At 35.3% G+C, this 22,461-nt stretch overlaps 1 pseudogene; it reads left to right on the plus strand.

Moving 5' to 3' along the window:
- The first annotated feature begins 2,404 nt into the window (after positions 1 to 2,404).
- LOC129502461 (COP9 signalosome complex subunit 8-like) lies at positions 2,405 to 17,637 on the plus strand (annotated as a pseudogene).
- Positions 17,638 to 22,461: the final 4,824 nt, after the last annotated feature.

Genomic DNA, 22,461 nt, shown 5'->3' on the forward strand with positions numbered 1-22,461 from the left:
ATAGCACATTAATTAGTAAACTTTGTAAAATAGAAATACGAGATTATGGTGTTTTTTTTTTTTTTTATTTATGATAGTCACAGAGAGAGAGAGAGAGAGGCAGAGACACAGGCAGAGGGAGAAGCAGGCTCCATGCACCGGGAGCCCGACGTGGGATTCGATCCCGGGTCTCCAGGATCGCGCCCTGAGCCAAAGGCAGGCGCCAAACCGCTGTGCCACCCAGGGATCCCCCGAGATTATGTTTTTGTATTAAATCACTTATAATCATATTTGTTTAATTTCTAGAGTTTCACAAATGAATTTTGAGGATTATTACTTTACCTCTTTTTTCTTATAATTCAAACATACATTCATGATATAGGGCAATAGTCAAAGATTTCTAATAGTAGCTAATAAATATTGCTTAGTATTCAGAATAAGTAATTATTTTCATTAACAAAGGAGAATTTACATAAGTTATCTGTAGCAATCTCAAAACTATAAAAATATAAATGGAGATTACATCATACTTTAATCATACTTTGAACTCTGGATACTACAATTAATTTCCTTTACGAAGGTATTTTTTTTAATATGATAAAGTAAAAATTCAAATAATGGGAATCTTGGCCTGCATTTGGCAATTCTTCAAGGCTGTGAGTCAGAATATATTGTGTGTCTTATTACTATTACATTAAGCCACTGTAACCACACATGCACAACAGTTACGACGGGTTGTGCCATATAGGTAGAATAGCTGGTTGCCTGGGGCAGCAAAATATTAGAAGAGTAAAGAGTTTTGTGACTATTTATTATGTGTGATTACTTGCTAGAAGGAGGAGACATTTTTCATATTGCCTGGGGCAGTAAAAATCCTCGAATTGACATTAGTCTTGTTCCTTTAGTAAGAGACATAAAATACATAAATGAACATCTCAATTTGACATTAGCTGTTAGTCTGTATGTTAACTTCAGGTCTTCTTGGGTATGATACATGGTTCCCAAAAGTAGTTTATTTTTTTTTTTTAGTTTAACCAGGTGTTACATGATTATTTAATATTACCTAAAAAGCATTACTCTAAAGTATGGAACTTCTATGATGTCCTATAGAGTCTCATTACTTAATAAGCTGACTCACAGTGATGTCATCTTCAAAACTTTCCTCTCAGACACTATAAAAGTTGTATAGTAATATGAATTTAAAATTAGTCCATAAAGGCAATTCAAGTGGAATATGTTTGAGACTGATTATTTAATTTTTCTTCTATGTAAGAATTAATCTTCATATTTATAATTCTAATGAACAGTGCCCACACTTATTATTTACATCAAAATATGCTGACTCATGAAAGATAAATCATTGGCATCACGGCCTGCTTAAAAAGAGAAAATCACTGCAAGTGAAAGTGTTTTGATTACTACCTTGAAGCTGAAAGACCACTTTCCTGTAAGAACAAAATGACTGGACAAGAAATGTTCCCTGACAATAGCTCACAATAAGAAAGAGATGCTTTTGTCTGCAAAATAAAATGTTGAGGGAATACCAAATTCAGGCTATGACTTTCTCTTAAAGTAGAATGAATTTAAAACTTCAGAGGGAGAATATCATTTAAGTGTACAGTGCCCACATCAATTAGTAACCATAGAAAGTACTGAGAAATACTTGAAAACAAGAATTTGCTATTTTAAAAAACTTAGCTTCACTTTTCATTTTATCATGGATGAATGCACTGTTAATCCTTGAAAGAATTTGAACTGCATAGGTCTACTTATAAGCATTTTCCCCCCAATAACTACAATGAAGAACTATAAATGTATTTCATATAATGAAAATACAAAAAGAAAATAAATGTATTTCCTCCTCCTTATGATTTTAGTATTTTTTCTGTAGCTTACTTTATTGTAGGAATACAGAGTATAATACAAATAACATAAAATAATGTGTGTTAATTGACTATTCAGGTTATTGGTAAAGCTTCTGGTCAACGGTATGCTATTTTTAGTTATGTTTTGGAGGAAAGAAAAGTTATACATAGATATTTGTCTGCACATGGGATCAGTGCCCCCTCCCCCTACATTTTTTAGAGTAAACTGTAATTACATTAAATGTGAATATTATTGCCTAAACAATATATAAACATAGATTTTATTTTGAGAAAATAAGTCTTTTTGGAACCCACCAAAGAATGAAGCAAAGGGCTATATATGTGATAGACATACACAGAAAATATTAAAATATATCTAAAAATATGGTAATAATTTTAGTACCATAATAAGATACTTTTGTCTATCGAGCATATATCAGAGTACAAGGTATTTGTCTCTCAAAAGCACATTAGGAAATACAGACTCATTAGAAGATTGACAGTAGTTCCTAAAAAGAGGTAAACAAAAGTTAAGGAAAATAACCATTGTAATCCTTACTATGACAGATGCTGGTCTGACTATAGATGATATTTCTGATGAGTACCATGATGATGTTGATAGACAATCAATTCTGTCAGTCATCATGGAAGTGACTGCTGATAGATTGTATTGTCTTGGACCAGGTACATCATCTTGAAAAAACTTCTCTCAAGATTGAAATTTTTGACATGCAATCAAAGTTATGGGAGCGCAGAAGCCTACTGGAAGAACTGTCACTAAAGAACAATTGCTACAGAACGATCCATAGGATCAGGTCAAGGATTTGTGAAATGTTTACACAAGATGAAATGTCAGAGTTCTCAAAGTATTTATGTGTAGCTGAGAAACTTTATTCCCAAAGTGCCATTTATATTTGTGTTGAGATATAAATCAAAATTCTAAATTTAGTTTGTCAGTACCCATCATTTAAACACTACCATAATAAATGCAAAGTTGTGCAATGGTATAGTAATCATTGTTTATTTAATAAATGTTAGGCATTTAAGAGAAAAATAAGAAAGGCATAATTAAATACATTCAAATTAGCTAATGATCTAATAACAGAGAAATGTCATATAAAGTAAAAACATAAACTCATATTCCTGGAGCCCTGACAAGGTGCTGAATACATTACTAAGTAAGTGGGATATGGATATATGCATAAGGCATATTCTCTGTCATTCATAACAGATATGGAATTCTGGTTGCATTCACTTAATGGCTATGTGACCTAAGTTACTGCTTTCCCAGAGCCTCCATGTCCTCATTTATAAAATTGGAATTTTAATAATATGTATTGGGTTTCTATAAGGACAAAAATTGAAATCAAGTATAGCAAATACTTAGTATATATTGCATTGGCACTCCAAAATGTTATCTGCTATAACATAGTTCAAGAGTCAAATCTTTAAGTAGGATCTGATAAAACAGTGTCAAGTATATCACAAATTTGAAGTTATGAATTGTTTTAGTTTGGGATTTATAGCAAGATTTATTTCAGGAAGATGACTCCAGAAGAAGTGTGTTGAAATCCAGACTATACTTGGAAGATATGAGTACATCATATTAAAAATGTTTAATAATAGGGGCCAAAAAATAACAGTAATTGCATCCACATGAAGTTAAAGAGGACGATTATGATAGATATTATTCATTATGTATTTATGATATAATCAGAAAGTCACTATTTTTGCCCAATGTAAATTGATTCAAGCAGGGACACTAAAATAAAATGTTTGAAGGGCTGTTGAAGAACAAGATATTTAGATGCCATCAAAGTATTACTCTACAATTACTTACTATTAGCAAAATGAAAAAAATGTATTTTAAAATGTCAATGTAATAAAATCTATAAGGATGGTAATATTCTAGATGAAAAGTGACTAAGGAGACATTGAAAAAATGCAACTCATGAACATTGACTAAATCTTGGATTAGGGGAAATAAACATTATGAGGACCTTTGGGAGGGGCTGTTGCTAAAATATAAAATGGGTATTACAGAATATTGTAAAATTATTTTAGATTTTCTTAGGTAGGACAGTGACATGGCAGGTATACATTCCTGTTCTTAGGGGGTACAGGCTAACATATGATTTTTATAATTCACTTTTAAATAATTGGGAAGAACAAAAGGAAGAAAAACAAATATAGCAAGTTATTAACAATTGGTAAATCTATTAGTGTTTGCTTTACTATTTTTTTAAATTTCAATTACTCATATTTCTGAAAAAACTACATTTTGAGAATCCCTAATCCTTAAAATTAATATAAAAATAGTAAGTTGTTTATTGTTAAACTATATGGCATTCTCAAAAGACTGATTAATATAGAAGTATAGACAAGAATATAGTCAACAGCAAATAATGACACTGAAAATCATGGAATGGATGAGACTGCTTTAGGAAGAATTATCAAGACCAAACCTGAGTCATTCTTTTATCCTGGCATTTAAAATTGAAGGAGAGAGGGCAGCTTGGGTGGTTCAGCGCTTTAGCGCCACCTTCGCTCCAGGGCCTGATCCTGGAGACCTGGGATGGAGTCCCACATCGGGCTCCCTTGCATGGAGCCTGCTTCTCCCTCTGCCTGTGTCTCTGCCTCTATCTCTCTCTCTCTGGGTCTCTCATGAATGAACAAATAAAATCTTTAAAGAAATAAAATAAAATTGAAGGAGAGGATGAAGAGTCAAAAAAAAAAAAAAAAGCCTGAAGGAGAAGCAGGCCATGAGGGATATGGTGGAACATGGGCCAAAAGAAAAAAAAAAAAAATCAGAAGAAGAAAGAAGAAGAAGAAGGAAAGGCATCAAATGCTACTAGGAGGATAAGCAAGGCAATGAAATAGCGAAAGGAAAAGAATTTTAGAATTTTTGAAGAATGTCCTACTAGGACACCTGTTAGACATACAGATTATAATTATCAGCCAAGTTATGAGGACATTCCGACTTACTAGGTTTAATCTAAAACCTAAAAATCTGTGTGTTTTATGAAACTGAAAACAGTTCTGGGGCACCTAAGTGGCTCACTTGAATAAGTGTCTGCCTCTGGCTTGGGTCATGATCCAGGAGTCCTGGGATTGAACCTTACATTACCTTGAACCTCCCTGCTCAGCTTCTGAACTTCTCCCACTGCCTCTGCCCCTTGCTCATGCACACTCTTTCTCTGTTTCTCAAACAAAACAAAACAAAAATGAAAACAAAAATTAAAAAACCTTAAAAAAATCTGAAAGTAATTTTTTATCTTCAGGGAAATCAGGGACTTTTTCCTAAGATTTTCAAAGTAGGTTCCCTGGACCAGCAATGTCAGTAATGTATGGAAACTATTAGAAATGAACATTCTTGATTACACAGAGCAATCGTTGCTCTTACAATCCTGGCAAATGATACTCATAAATGCTGAACTTTGAGAATGATCTGCCCAAGAATTTAGGAAGAAAAAAATTTTAAGTATGATTTGAATTAAAATGCACAGAAAATTAAGAATTCTTTTATAGGAGGCATAAGAAAGGCATACATTTCTTTAAAAATGGGCCAGAATCCAGATCCTGAACCAGAAAGCACATTAATTACATCAACCTCATTCAGACCAGTCTAATTTAATCTTTTCTTTCTCTTTAATTCTAAAAAAATATTGTAGTGTATCACATGCCTTGCATGGAATCGGTATATCTGCTTGCATTATCCTTCCATCCCCCTGTACCTCCCCACTAACCACCTTGCACACACACAAATTCTTGATAAAGACTTGGTAGATTGCTATCCCCAAGACAGTACCTAGGATCAATTATTACAATTATAATACATAGTACTGCCATAAAAATATGAGCTGTTTTAGGATTGCAATGTGTCTTGGTTACCAATGCTATTCCAAACATTTGGCAGAGAGCCAAATGCATGAGTGTGTTCAATAAATAATGCTTGATGAAAGAAGGTATTCCATATAGTTTACTAATTAAGTGTGTGCTGTATACCCATTATTTGCCACTCTCTAATAATTTCCAGCTAACCTGAGGGCTATTATTAGATGAATGCTAAGTACAAATGAGTTTATTTAACTATTTAATTTCTCAGCTTAATTCACCAAAGAGGTATAAATGGGAGCTTTCATCTCTTGATTGCTTAATTGAATTCTTAAACTTTAATCAGACATGGCATGGTCTATGAAGACTAAGGAAATTATTTAAAATTATTAAGGAGACAATAATCATCAATGTTTCAAAATTTAAATTGTTCTTTTATAACCAAGTTCCAAAGTCATATATGCCTGAGGTCATATAGTATTGAGGGAGGAAAAACAAATCATGTTACAGGCAGTAAGGTCAAGGAAAGAGATGACCAAATATTCACTTTTTAATTGATTCCTTTTTATCTTTTTTAGAACTATAATTAAATGTCAATAACAGTTTTGGCGGCAGTAAGGAAAGAGTTTAGAATGGAGAAGATTGGGTTAACATTCTTGTCTTCCATGTCTTGAAGGGACCAATTAGTGACTCACTGATCCCAAAAGAGAAAACTAAAATTCTTAGGATAATATAAGGGTTCTGAATATCTAGCTTAAATTCATGTAGTTGAATTAATCTACTGAAACAATTTGTTTAGTTTGGAGAAATTTCATGCACCTTTCAGATTAAACACTTGAATGACTTAGACGGGTTGTGTCGGATTTAAAATTTTATGCGTTGTAGTTTTTTGTTTTTGTTTTTGTTTTTTACCTTTTCTGTTCTCTGTCTTTTTAATGACTTGATGGACTTAAGCTACAAATTAGATCATTAGAATGTCTTCTCTTGATTGGGATCACAGAAATTGTAATTGTGTAATTTAAAAGTAAAGACATGGTTTGATTTTAACATTTTGCATTTATTGCTTACTGTGAAAAATTTTAATCTGAAATAGAACCAGAGAACATAAAATGGAGACTAGCATGCACCCTAGGAAGAAAACAAAACTTAAGGACTAAAAGATTGATTTCCTATAAATGCTAGATTTACAGGAAACTGATAGTGTTGGAATTTCTTGGGTTGTGGGGAGTTAATCAGGAGTTGTCTCATTCTTTGGAATCTGGGTGGCTCAGTTAAGCATTCAATTTTTTTTATTTTTTAGAAATTCTATTTATTTATTCATGAGAGACATAGAGAGAGAGAGGTAGAGACATAGGCAGAGGAAGAAGCAGACTTCCTCCCTGCAGAGGAAGAAGCCTGATACGGGATTTGATCCCAGGACCCCAGGATCATGACCTGAGCTGTAGGCAGTTGCTTAACTGATGAGCCACCCAGGTGTCCCTAAGCATCCAATTTTTATTAAGGCTCAGGCCATGATATCAGGGTCATGGGATTGGGATCGTGCGCATGTCTGGCTCCATGCACAGAAGGGAGTCTGCCTGAGATTCTCTCTCCTTTCCCTCTGCATGCCCCCTTTCTTTCTCTCTTTCTTTCAAATAAATGAATATATCTTTAAAAAATGTGTCTCATCTCAGTCTTGGGAGATTTTTCCAGAAGCATGAATAGAAATGACCCAGGTTAGATTGGTCTGACAAAGTAGGTTGAATTGAGCTTTTTCATGTGACTGGATTGATTTTGTTGCTCAGAAATATTTCAGGACTTGTCTTCATTTGTTTTAGATTTAATTGACAATAACTGAACTCTCCCCTGCTTACATTCCCTGCCCATAATTACAGTCCACCTCAATTCCTCAAATGACACACCTATGAGTGTGCTACAGTTTGCTTGTCCCAAATGGCAATTCCTCTGCTCTTTCCAAATAAACACATTTATTTAAGCTTGCTTCAATTTACCTCTGTATTTAGGTTAATATCACTTAACTGCCTCTTAAATAAGAGATTATTAGGGAAAAATACTATGAAACCTTCAAGCTAGCAAAATCTTCCTCAAATTACAATGTCCTCTATTTCTTTCATTATGAGATGTCTGTAAACAATATTATTTTAGTGTTACTGACCTAGGATGGGAAAGAGAAGAATTCTCAAAGTTTCTTCAAGACTATCATAAAGCAGAGAAACCTGCCATTATACATTTATAATATACTGAATTTTAAATATTTAAAATCTGGCTTACATCTTCAGAAGGGCCTATTTGAATCACCAATATTAAAAGGAAAATATTGAAAACCATCCAAATAAAAATCATTAACATAAATTTCATATTTTTTAAAACTTGAGTATATAATACTGCCATTTATAAATAATGTGTAATAATTGATATTAATCTAAGGACTAAAGATATACATATGGTTGGAATCATAACAATTGGAATTTAAACTTTTAAAAATGAATTTCAAATTGTGATATATTTGTGAAAATCTTATATGTTTTTCTAATAAAAATGATTTTTTTTCATGTACAGATTTTAATCTAAGAAAAAATCAGTCTTAATTCCAAAAATACTCTTTAAAAATGCAGAGACAGCAAGGACATACACCAACATTAGAACACTCCTTTTACAGCTCAGGAGGGAGGAGATGGGATCAACCAGAGCTGGTAAAAGGGTATTATTATCTGTCTTTCACAGTATTGACCCCCTTAAAAGAGTTCCAAGCCACTATAGTAAAATGTCAACACACCTGTTAGAATAATGCTCATATTCATGTTTCAGTCACTACTCACAGAACTTGAGTGTATTTAAATCTTGAGTATATTATCTGATGAAAAATCAATTTAAGGAAAGGAAGCACAGGGGATCCCTGGGTGGCTCAGTGATTTCACCCTACTGTGAACTTTTAATCTTGAACATTAAATGAAGAGATATGTGCCACAGATTATACTTTACAGTACATTTTTACTGCTAATTCTAATTTTTGCTATAGTCTTTATTTTATAATGTGTCTAGGTACAAACTCATTTAAAGACTATGAACAGGGATCCCTGGGTGGCGCAGCGGTTTGGCGCCTGCCTTTGGCCCAGGGCGCGATCCTGGAGACCCAGGATCGAATCCCACGTCAGGCTCCCGGTGCATGGAGCCTGCTTCTCCCTCTGCCTGTGTCTCTGCCTCTCTCTCTCTCTCTCTGTGTGTAACTATCATGAATAAATAAATAAAATCTTTAAAAAAAAAAAAAAGACTATGAACAAAGAAAATAAAGCTTAAGATATTTTACTTATTTTTTTTATTGTTCCTGTTACACATTGTTTCGGTATGAAGAATTGTTTCCTACCAACAAAAACTCAGTCCCTGATCAAACTTCAGTCTTCTCTGAATTCGCTTCTGGATTAGATGTTGTCCTTGGCTGCTGAGCTCTGTTTTAGCAAGAATCCTGCTAAGCCATTTTAGGGAGAATCCTACTACCTTTAATATGTCCAATCCAGTTCTTTGCCCCTCTATCTTGTATCTATTTAACTTAGTCTTCGTAATTCCACAGCCACTGACCTTATTTTGCCCATAGGCTACAAATCCTCAACTCTACTAACTATATTTAGAATTGTGCTCCACTCTATATTGAAACTTGTCTATTCTAACTGCAGTAGCTCAAATAAAATTGGTCTTGCTGTTTTCAACAAGTTTCTAGAGCAATTTCACCAACTTTGAATAACTCGTTCTTTCTCTTTTGACTTACACCGATTAAATACCATAGAAATGTTTTATTTTAAATCTCCATTAGTATTCAACTTTATAAAGACATAAAACATTTAAGAATCAAGTTTAAATAAGAAAACATCATTCCATGATCCAGATGAATGAAATGAAGGGGTTGTCACTTAATCTCTCTGACTAGTCTATAAAGACATGGTATAAAAAGTAGCATAGAAAGAATAATTTAAGAGGAAGAATAAAGATTTCATTAAATAGAACAGACAAATGTACATTTACATTATTGTCTGAAATGCCCTGGAGCAGTTTCATGTTGCTTTTATCACTGATTCAAGTATTATTACGTAATTATCACTTGCAATTAATTTCAGGCTTAGAAGATATCACTTAAAAATAAACTAATGCAATTATTTTAGATAAACTTCATTTTTAAACTTCTATGACACAATTTTAAAATAAATGGAGTACTGGATATACCATTTTTAAGAAAAATATCTTGAATATTTAAAAATAAATCCCCAACCTCTTCCTATTTTTTTTTCTTTTCTATTTTGGCTGTTTATTAATCATTTACATTTTTCCTCTGTTCAACTGTTTCTTACTTTCTAATTTTTGTTTCTCATCACACCTGTCTCTCTCCTTCCTTTTGTTAAACAAAACTTCAAACCACAAAAGAAGCTGCTGAAATGCAAATGAATAAAATGTTCCAGGCAGATGTTTTTATTTATCTAACTGCATTGAATGTCTAAGAACAAAAAAACAAAACAAAACAAAACAAACAAACAAACAAAAAACAACAAAGAAAGAAAGAAAGAAAGAAAGAAAGAAAGAAAGAAAGAAAGAAAGAAAGAAAAGGGTCCTATTGGGATCCCTGGGTGGCGCAGTGGTTTGGCGCCTGCCTTTGGCCCAGGGCGCGATCCTGGAGACCCAGGATCGAATCCCACATCGGGCTCCCGGTGCATGGAGCCTGCTTCTCCCTCTGCCTGTGTCTCTGCCTCTCTCTCTCTCTCTGTGTGTGTGTGACTATAATAAATTAAAAAAAAAAAAAAGAAAAAGGCCATATGAATCTTAGATACAATAGTGTTATGTATGTTTAAATTACCTCTTCTAGCTTAATTATGTGAATTCTTTCCAATCAGGAAAGATGAGAAAAAGAAACCTAAAAACTCTTTTAACAGAATGAATTTCAATAATGGTTGAAAATGAGAAACAACAGCAAATTATAATTTGATTTATTGAACGCGATGGATGTGCTGGGATGGAAAACCCAAAACGATGGTTGAATGGGGAAAAAACTGCATAGAATTTGCTGTAAGATGTATACAGACTTATTTTCTTTATTAAAGTATTCTTATAAGGGGATCCCTGGGTGGCTCAGCGGTTTAGCGCCTGCCTTCGGCCCAGGGTGTGATCTTGGAATCCCGGAATCGAGTCCCACATCAGGCTCCCTGCATGGAGCCTGCTTCTCCCTCTGCCTGTGTCTCTGCCTCTCTCCCTCTCTCTCTCTCTCTCTGTGTGTGTGTGTGTGTCTCTCATGAATAAATAAATAAAATCTTAAAAAAAAAGTATTCTTATAAGAAAACATACGTATTTGTAAAAATGTTTTCCTGTATCAAGTATTTGTGCAATGAGAGCTGAATTGTAAACTATTCTTGTAATATCTAGTTATTTTGAAAGATTTATATAATGAATCATGGATATATGACCAATAAAACTGATGAAACAAAAAAAATAGTGTTATGTAATGTGTAATGCTACTTGTAATTTGAAAGAAATTGCCCAGCTATTATATATTAAGTCCTTTTGAAATTGTGGTAATTATGAAGTACAAGGGCTTTCACTAACCATTGCTTTCATTATTCAGGCAGCTTTGCCACAGTATATTTAAATAATAGTCGTTACATACTTACCCATGTAGTCATATTTATCCTCAGGAGATAATAGTAATTATTGAAAACATTTATATCAAAGTTACTAATTTCTCTATAGTTCTACGTCTTTTTTCAGAATACTGTGATGAGATCTCCATATAATAAACAGGTGAGGATATGGCTAAAATATTGGAAATATTTTGAAATTATGAACTAATGTTATGATGTCAAAATTAATCATAAAATACACAAACCAAGATCAATTTCTATATTTAGACTTATTAAAAATCCATACAAAGATGTAATCTAGTATATTTCTTTATATATTATTATATATACTATATACTCTTCTATTCCCTCACCTCATGTTGACTTCTTTTGCTGACTTTTTGCTATTCTTGTTCTAGTATAGCAAGGCATTGATATACTTTGGAATCAGATAAATCTTGCTTTGAATTTGTCTTCATATTTGTAGTTGTGTTATCTTGAACAAGTAACTATGCTTCTGAACATCACTTTTCCTACTTCAAAAACTGGAATTATGGGCACCTGGGTGGCTGCCTTTGGCTCAGGTAGTGATCCCAGGGTCTTGGGATCAAATCCAGCATATGATAAGTAGCCCCACAGGTAGCCTCCCCACAGGTAGCCTGCTTCTCTCTTTGCCTATGTCTCTGCTTTTTTATCCGTGTCTCTCATGAATAAATAAGTACAAAATCTTAAAAAAAAATGGGATAATAACTCCTGTCTCCATAGCCTAATTAGGAGGTACTACAAAATTTCAGGGAATAATATCATGATTATAAACATAACATCACAAAAAATGGCCAATGAAAGTACTTTGGGCAGCCTAAACATATTAACAACAAGTAATTTTAAGATTGGGACTCTAAGAATAACTGTCCTTTGCCATTAAAATTAGTTTCAAGCTTTCTATTCACTTTACAATTTGCACTGTTGTTTATAGAAATAGTGAAAGTTAGATGCCACACTCAGCAGAGCACTATTTACAAAAACAAAACAAAAACAACAAAACCAAAGTAAAGTAAACCATAGGAATTATAAAATATTTTGAAAATCAAAATGGGTTAGTCAAAGTGGAAAAAGTGAGTATTTCTGGATTTTCAGTGATAGTCACCAGCAGGGCATCAGATTTAGTGGGAGTCACTCAAAATGCATTTCACAGCCTGATCTTCCTCTAGAAAATTTCATAAAGATTAATTGGGAAATATATACAGCATCACACAGACTGCTCAGGTAATCTGAACACATCACACCAGTGTCACTGTGCCCCTGCTATTATTATTCTCAAAAAGGAAAAAGACTGCAATGGTGTAAGTTACACAAAGATTATAACTAAAAAAAAAAAAAAAAAAAAAAAAAAAAGCATATTTTTGTATTTGTTTTCCATGAATTTTGATTGTTTTTCATTTTGTTTTTATTTTTGTCTGTCTTTCTTTCTCTCTCTCTTTCCTTGGCATCTTTATGACCTTTTCCTATGCAAAATATTTTTAAAAGTCCACTACATTTTAAAGCTGTCACTACTAGAAATATTATTCCGAGAACAGAGTGAGAGATTTTTGCTTTTTAAACAAAACAAAACCCTGTGGGCAGTCTCAGGCATGTAACCAATTACTTATCCATTTGTCCATATACCTTTTGTTAAATGAATATTTTTCACAGTATGAATGTCTTTAAGACTCACAAAGATGCTTTTGGCAGATCATCAAATACCTGCTCCATTGGAAAAAAAAAAGTGATAGCAACTCATAATAGGGACACTGCCATCTCGATCACTGTACAGAAACCACTGTGCAGTACAAAAGAGGATAGGCAGATATCTGCAGCAATGATTTCTGCTTTAAGTATAATAAACTTTAGGACAGCTTGGAGAGTGCATGCATTTGAGGTTTCTCATTTTAGCCATGTGCTCTGTAAACTAAGGAGGAAGTTGAAGACTTAAGTGCAAAGACACAAAATGTATTTACTTAGACTATCAGATAGAAAATCTTGAAATTGAAATTGGGCAGCCCTGGTGGCGCAGCGGTTTAGTGCCGCCTGCAGCCCAGGGTGTGATCCTGGAGACCCTGGATCAAGTCCCACGTCGGGCTCTCTGCATGGAGCCTGCTTCTCCCTCTGCCTCTCTCTCTCTCTCTCTCTCTCTCTCTCTCTCTCTCTCTCTCTCTGTGTGTCTCTATGAATAAATAAATAAAATCTTTAAATAAAAAAAAAGAAAATCTTGAAATTAAAGAGTAAAAATATGACTATTCATGAGATATTCTGATTCTCCAGCTTAAATTGGGTTCTACTTCTCTATCCCGCCCTGGTAATTTGCCATAGTAGACTTAGTGTTTTTAAAAATAATATTGGGGTCAGCGTGTCTGGATGGCTAGGTCCGTTGAGTGTCTGACTTTTGATTTCTGATCAGGTCATGATTTCAGGATTGTGAGACCAAGCCCTATTTGGGCTCTGTGTTAGGCATGGAGCCTGCTTAAGATTCTCTTTCCCTCTGCCCTTTATCCCCTTTTCTCTCTCTCCCACTGTAAAGAAAATAATAATAATGGGATCCCTGGAACATTTTCCAACAGCTTAATAGAATCATATTTTCTGTCTTTTCCTCTTTTTAGTTAATAATATAAACCTGATACTCATTTCTTGGGTTTTTAATCTGTAAGTGATTCTTTCTAAAATATGCAGATGACTCTTTCTCCAAAAGCAGGTTGCCTGATTATGCTGTATTGCCAAGGGCAAAATAAAAGAAAGGCTCATGTAGTTTAAGGGATTTTTAAATAATTCTGTAGTTTTTCCTTAAGTTGAAATTATTCAGTTTTCTCGAATTATGAAATATCTTAGCTCTTTTTTCATGGGGGATCTAATTCAGGAAATAATTTTTTTAGATAGCTTAACTTCATAATCAAAGGTGCCAGTGGTAACCACCTTTCCTAGGCTTTGATGGCAGGTCATGGTCTGCTATAAAGTATCAAAGAAGAATTAGAGTAAAATGTCATGGCCAATACGCGCATGAGAAAATGCTCTGCAACACTTGCCATCAGGGAAATACAAATCAAAACCACAATGAGATACCACCTCACACCAGTGAGAATGGGGAACATTAACAAGGCAGGAAACCACAAATATTGGAGAGGATGCAGAGAAAAGGGAACCCTCTTACACTGTTGGTGGGAATGTGAACTGGTGCAGCCACTCTGGAAAACTGTGTGGAGGTTCCTCAAAGAGTTAAAAATAGACCTGCCCTACAACCCAGCAATTGCACTGCTGGGGATTTACCCCAAAGATACAGATGCAATGAAACTCCGGGACACCTGCACCCCGATGTTTAGAGCAGCAATGTCCACAATAGCCAAACTGTGGAAGGAGCCTCGGTGTCCATCGAAAGATGAATGGACGAAGAAGAAGTGGTTTATGTATACAATGGAATATTACTCAGCCATTAGAAATGACAAATACCCACCATTTGCTTCAACGTGGATGGAACTGGAGGGTGTTATGCTGAGTGAAATAAGTCAATCAGAGAAGGACAAACATTATATGGTCTCATTCATTTGGGGAATATAAATAATAGTGAAAGGGAATAGAAGGGAAGGGAGAATAAATGGGTAGGAAATATCAGAAAGGGACATGAAGACTCCTAACTCTGGGAAACGAACTAGGGATGGTAGAAAGGGAGGAGAGCGGGGGTTGGGGGTGAATGGCTGATGAGCACTGAGGGGGGCACTTGATGGGATGAGCACTGGGTGTTATTCTGTATGTTGACAAATTGAACACCAATAAAAAATAAATTTATTATTAAAAAATAGAGTAAAATGTCAGTCACAAGATGCTTTTTAAAGTATCAGTCTGTTTTTATTCCTACTCTTTTATAAATTAGGGTAAAGTATATGTAACATATAATTTATTATTTATCCATTTTAAGGGTATAGTTTAGTGGCATTAAGTACATTCACATTATTGGTGCAATCATAACCACTATCCAAGTCCACAACTTTTTCATCTTTCCAAAAGAAACTCTACTCATTACAAATAAACTCCCTGTAATCCCCTTCACCCTAGTTCCTGGCAATCACACTGCTACTTTCTGTTTCTATGAATTTAGTTACTCTAGGGACTTCACATAAATGGTGTCATATAGTACATGACCTTCTGTGACTGATTTTATTTAGCAGAACATCCTCAAGGTTCATTCACATTGTAACATGTGTCAGAATTTTTTTCCATTTAAGGCTGAATAATATTTCATTATATTTAAATACTATATTTTGTTTATACATTCATCTGTCAATAGAGATTTTGTTAAATTTTAAACTAAATTTCAGAATTCTACATTTGAAATCTGGCTAAATTTGTCGTCCTCCTATGTCATATGTGCTGTGTCCATATTGTTTTAACTCTGAAACATTTCTAAGTTTTACAAATATATTCTGGGTAACAAAGATATAAGTGGATAATTAGAAATTACTAGTCACATTACTTTGTAATAAGGACTATCAGAAATATCACTTACAAATTAACAAGATTCATGTGGGAGCCAGTAATATTTATAAAATAGATGCCTGGGGTTTTGTGGGGTTTTATTAGGCAAATTAAATTGACTTATCTCTCTTCTATAGGAGTTTTTATATTGCAGGATTTACACACTATGTTCAGATGTATAAAAATTTCTAATAAGTGATGTCATCTGTCTCATGGAACCTCAATCTAGTGGAAAAAAAGAGCAGAAGGGGTGTATTTAGGCCAGTCTGATAAATTCAGAGCAATCCAATAATTTGCTTTAACAGTCTCTTTAGAGGATATTTTCCCTTTTAATTTCAAGTAGTTTTTTGTTGTTGTTTGTTTGTTTGTTTGTCACACTTTTCAGATGTCGACAGGACATAAAACAGCAGAGAAATTCTAAAGGAAGCAGAGGTGAGAGGTTTGAGTTTGTCTCTGGTATTCTTCTGGTGTCTGGAACAAGATTCTTAACATTTGTCTAGTGGATCTGAGATGAGATATGTGGGTATCTAAAGTTTGTTAATGGTTGTGATCTATTCTCTGCATTTCAGGCAAAGATGGAAAGTGCACTAAACAGATTTCCAACGCAGAGTCACTGCTAGACTGACATCTTGGCTACAGTCTCCCACCAACATTCAGCTAGCTTCTCAGTCTTCTTTAGGAACACAAAGTAACTTTTCAACCCTTTTAAACCCCCTTCTCATTCCACTCCTTTGGTCTAGCCATACCATACTGATGATTTTTCTTCATTGAATTCTCTTTAGATCACAAGGAAAGTTAGGCAAAGATTTATGACCTTGAGGATATCTCCTCAAAATAAAAAGGTTAAAGCATATTGTCATGGTGGAATTCCAGTGATCCTAGATAGTCAATATGAATGGAAAGAAGTCTTTTGTTTCAGACACTTGAACACACACACACACCCCACACCACACATACATACAAACAAATAACAAAACCCACCTTTCCTTGAAGATTTGTTCTTAGCAAAGAATATGTCAGTATTCAAATTAGTATAGTAATACTGCACTCCTGTACTTTTCTGAACATAAGGAACAGTCTAAATGGCTGTGAAATTTATTTTGTCTAGAAGTGCAGATACGTGGCAGGTAGTGTCTCATCTCAATTGAAATGAATAAAGATTGACTCAGATATGGAGCAACTCGAGTCGTGGGGTCGGCTCTGGTGAGGGTGCGGCGGCGGGACCGGCCGGGAAGATGCTAGTGGCGGTGATGGCGAAGGCGCCTTCAGTTTCAAGAAGCTGCTGGATCAGTGCGAGAACCAGGAGCTCGAGGCTCCTGGAGGAATTGCCACTCCCCCCGTGTATGGTCCGCTCTTAGCTTTATAGCTGCTCCACAATGACGTGAATAATGCAAGATATCTTTGGAAAAGGATACCACCTGCTATAAAGCCTGCAATTTCTGAACTTGGGGGAATTTGGTCAGTAGGACAGAGAATCTGGCAGAGAGATTTCCCTGGGATCTATACGACCATCAACGCACACCAGTGGTCTGAGACGGTCCAGCCAATCATGGAAGCACTTAGAGATGCAACAAGAAGAAGAGCCTTTGCCCGGGTCTCTCAAGCCTACACCCATAATTGCCGACGACTCCACGGCCTTTGTTGGGCTCCCTGTGAGGGAGGCTGTGAAAGGTATATTGGAACAAGGATGGCAAGTTGACTCTACCACAAGAATGGTTATGCCCAAAAAGCCAGTTGCAGGGGCCCTGGATGTGTCCTTTAACAGCTTTATTCCCTTATCAGGGCCTGCCCCAGTGCCCCTAATCCCCAGTGAACAGCAGTTAGCCAGACTGACCGATTATGTGGCTTTCCTGGAAAACTGATGTATCATTCTGAGTCCAAGATCCACCTTCAGAATCCTGTATACAGACAGATACAGAAATGTAAAATTTTTATTTTCAATTTATTGGATGGATGAAGCACCTCAGCATTCCTTACTGAGTATGTGATAAAATACATATATATATATATTATTATATATTTTGTCCTTAAACATTATGCTGAATAGTTGTTGAAACAATTCTCATTTTGTAATATTTGACAATTTGGATGGAGCCTGTCAGTATTATGCAGCTTATATTTCTTAGTGACTGACTTATAAAACAGCTCTCCTGCTTCATGTAGGTCAGTGGCTGTCAGCTGTTTGCCCCTGCCCCAGAGTACAGCACACTCTATCGGCACTGATGGTTGACAATTGCAGTGATCCCTTTGGAGTTTGAGGAGGACTGTCCCCAGAGACAGTCTCTGAGCTGCCAGGGATTCTGATGCATCCCCTTCAGAGAATATGCTCCTCTTTCTCCTCACCACCTGAATATCACTCTTACAGAATGCTGAAGTGTGGCTGAGGAACAGAAGACTACTTCCTCAGTGAACCAGTTTGTTAACTTCGATTTTTTTCCTGATAGTATGAGTACGTCCATTGCTGGCAGTGGAGGGCTTGCCATGAAAATGCAACTATTTAAGACCTTCAGGAGAAATATTAGATGTAATACTCCTTTCAGAGGAGAAGGGAATATTAGGGTGGAATGCATTATATTGGCAAAGAAGCTATTAAGATAAGTGATCCACTTTGTACAACTGTCTTGCAGCCTACTGGTTGCTTATTTTTATCCTTTGGTTCAAGTTCTGCCTTTTGGAGAAATACCGAACAAGTCTTGCAGTTTTTGCGTGATGCCCTCTGAATATTTGAAGGTGTTTATTGTATCTTCAGGTTAAAAGCCAACCCCCCGCTTCATTTATTCTTCATTTGTTCAATAAATATTTAATTGAAAAAAAAAGATATGTAGCAACTCAAAACAAAAATTATTATGGGTAACTTTTCCTTATTGAAAAATATGGCTATTAATTGCAACCTCCTTTATGCTCCAAATTCATTTACACATACACTTGAAGCTGCTAAAATCATTTATAAGTTCTATTCCTCTTAGGTATTTTTAATCATTTGGAAATGCCTGTCAAGTGGCAGGTAGATGCTGATGATACTCCCAGGAAACAGTAGGAAACAGAGACTATTAGATTTAACTATCAATTTGCCAAATCTGAGAAGTGCAGTCATGTACCCTTGCACAAGTCATGGCTACAATCTTGAACCCAGGCAAGATTGTAGGCAATCACATCTTAGAGAACAATTTACATTAGAAGGCAAATAAATTTTTGTTCTGTCTGACAAGCTATTGGGCAACCCTATATAGAATATAAAGTACGAGTGCAAAATGCAAATAGACGTGGATTATTTTATTTCTTTCCCAATTTTTTTGCTTTAGGCATACTCTTAATGTGCTAAATTATTCATCGCATTTAGTTCTTACAAATTAGTGGAATGGTGGAGATTTGTAAGTCAATTTGTAGATTTTTCAGAAATAAATCCTTTTCAGAACTGGCTAATTCCTACAGGTACAGCTTCCCCAACAGCTTCTTGGGTGGAAGCTATTTTTTAAAATTCTTTTTATATGTTAGGCTTAGGCTGTTAGCTCATTGACCTCTTATTGCTCCCTGATGACATTTCCAAATCATGTCTTCTGGTCTCTTTTTCAAATACCCCTGTATAGTGAAGATTCTTCTACCCAGTCTGTCATCTTCTCTCTCTTTTAAGCTGTCAATTTTTGACAATCTTTCAAAACTGAGGACATTAGAATATGGTTCTATTTCTCTTTCTTCATTCTTATCCCTGTTATCTTTATCTGGGTTTTCTCCAGCTACTGGTTCCCTATTTTTTAGGGCATTAGGGCAACATTTTATGATAGTGATCTTCAGTTTTCAATTTATATTGAAAATTGACTCATGGCCAAGAGCTTGTGATGGCTGTGCTTCGTGGTGGTCTGGTCAGTAATAGTCTTTTATTACAATATGTCAGAGCTTTTCATTGGGTTCAGTTTTTAGCTAAATAATCCTCCATTTGTTGTTGGAGTAGTGTGTATCTGGTTGCCAATACATTAGCAGTTGAGTCGAAGAAGTAAATTGAAAGTTTGGCTCTTCAGCATGCAGTTTTTATTTAGTCTTCCAGCTGCCCCACCTAACCTCTGCTCTCTGCCTGGCTTTCCCATTCAAGAGCCTCCCTGGATCTATCTTAATGGCACTCCAAGTTTTGTTGAGGAGGATGAGGAGCTTCAATTTTGTGACTTCAAAGATTGAGTAAAGAAATCAAATGTTTTACTTATTTTACATTTAGATTTATAACTAAACACCTTGTTTTAGCCCCAGGAATTATCTCAATTTTCTATCATGGCTGATGACTTCAGCCTCCCAGCACTCTATTAGGTGAATCTACACACTCTTATTTCAGCAAGAATTTTATATTTTACCCCCTCCATCCCACCAATCAGTTATAACTTCTTGGCTTTTTTACTTCCTTGACATATTTTTCTGTTGTCATTTACTCCTGCCCCTTTTCTATTCATGTATATTTAGAAAAATTTTATTTATATATGATTCATTTCATGGAAATGGGGAGATGACAATGATATTTATGACTAATATGTCATATTTACTAAGAGATTAGCTAATGGTTCAGTAGGTTGTTAATTTGGGGAAATAAAATAATTTTATACTTTCTAGTATATTGTGTATATCACTAGAAAATATCAATATGAACCATAAATAATTATTTGTAAAAATTTTTAAGTATTAATAATGTCATTATTAATGAAATTTTCTACATTAACAATTCTTGAAATATTTAATATACAATTTATGTATTTTTTTCCTTTTTTTAAAAAATTTTATTTATTTATGATAGTCACAGAGAGAGAGAGGCAGAGACACAGGCAGAGGGAGAAGCAGGCTCCATGCACCAGGAGCCCGATGTGGGATTCGATCCCGGGTCTCCAGGATCGCGCCCTGGGCCAAAGGCAGGCGCCAAACCGCTGCGCCACCCAGGGATCCCCAATTTATGTATTTTAAAAGATTTTTAGTTATATGCCAAAATATTCTTAAAAAATCAAGATTCAGATATTTAAATGTAATTTTCCTGCTTCCAAAATAAAATGTTTTTCTATAAAAATAGAGATATTTTATTCCTGTGAAGTCTAATAAAATGTATTCCTTCAACTTTATAGCCACAATGTTGGTGACAGTAGAAATTTTAGTTTTCAATTATTTTGAAGCAAATTGCAAACAAGAAGTATCATAGAAATTTGAAGTCTGAATGTAGGATTTTTACTTTGGATTTGGATTAGATTAATGAATAAATGTTATTTGAGTTATCACTAAAATACTTCATACAAGTGGCGATTTTTCTTTTTTTTTAATAAATTAATTTTTATTGGTATTCAATTTACCAACATACAGAATAACACCCAGTGCTCATCCCGTCAAGTGTCCCCCTTAGTGCCCGTCACCCATTCACCCCCACACCCCGCCCTCCTCCACCTCCACCACCCCTAGTTCGTTTCCCAGAGTTAGGAGTCTCTCATGTTCTGTCTCCCTTTCTGATATTTCCCACACATTTCCTCTCCCTTCCCTTATATTCCCTTTCACTATTATTCATATTCCCCAAATGAATGAGAACATACACTGTTTGTCCTTCTCCAATTGACTTACTTCACTCAGCATAATACCCTCCAATTCCATCCACGTTGAAGCAAATGGTGGGTATTTGTCGTTTCTCATGGCTGAGTAATATTCCATTGTATACATAAACCACATCTTCTTTATCCATTCATCTTTTGATGGGCACCGAGGCTCCCTCCACAGTTTGGCTATTGTGGACATGGCTGCTAGAAACATCGGGGTGCAGGTATCCCGGCGTTTCATTGCATCTGAATCTTTGGGGTAAATCCCTAACAGTGCAATTGCTGGGTTGTAGGGCAGGTCTATTTTTAATTCTTTGAGGAACCTCCACACAGTTTTCCAGAGGGGCTGCCCCAGTTCACATTCCCACCAACAGTGTAAGAGGATTCCCTTTTCTCCGCATCCTCTCCAACATTTGTAGTTTCCTGCCTTGTTAATTTTCCCCATTCTCACTGGTGTGAGGTGGTATCTCATTGTGGTTTTGATCTGTATTTCCCTAATGGCAAGTGATGCAGAGCATTTTCTCATGTGCATGTTGGCCATGTCTATGTCTTCCTCTGTGAGATTTCTCTTCATGTCTTTTGCCCATTTCAGGATTGGATTGTTTGTTTCTTTGTTGTTGAGTTTAATAAGTTCTTTATAGATTTTGGAAACTAGCCCTTTATCTGATATGTTATTTGCAAATATCTTCTCCCATTCTGTAGGTTGTCTTTGAGTTTTGTTGACTGTATCCTTTGCTGTGCAAAAGCTTCTTATCTTGATGAAGTCCCAATAGTTCATTTTTGCTTTTGTTTCTTTTGCTTTCGTGGATGTATCTTGCAAGAAGTTACTGTGGCCAAGTTCAAAAAGGGTGTTGCCTGTGTTCTCCTGTAGGATTTTGATGGAATCTTGTCTCACATTTAGATCTTTCATCCATTTTGAGTTTATCTTTGTGTATGGTGCAAGAGAGTGGTCCAGTTTCATTCTTCTGCATGTGGATGTCCAATTTTCCCAGCACCATTTATTGAAGAGACTGTCTTTCTTCCAGTGGATCGTCTTTCCTCCTTTATCGAATATTAGTTGACCATAAAGTTCAGGGTCCACTTCTGGGTTCTCTATTCTGTTCCATTGATCTATGTGTCTGTTTTTGTAAAGTGGCG

Source organism: Nyctereutes procyonoides, unplaced genomic scaffold, assembly GCF_905146905.1.
Source record: "Nyctereutes procyonoides isolate TBG_1078 unplaced genomic scaffold, NYPRO_anot_genome, whole genome shotgun sequence".
NCBI lineage: Eukaryota > Metazoa > Chordata > Mammalia > Carnivora > Canidae > Nyctereutes > Nyctereutes procyonoides.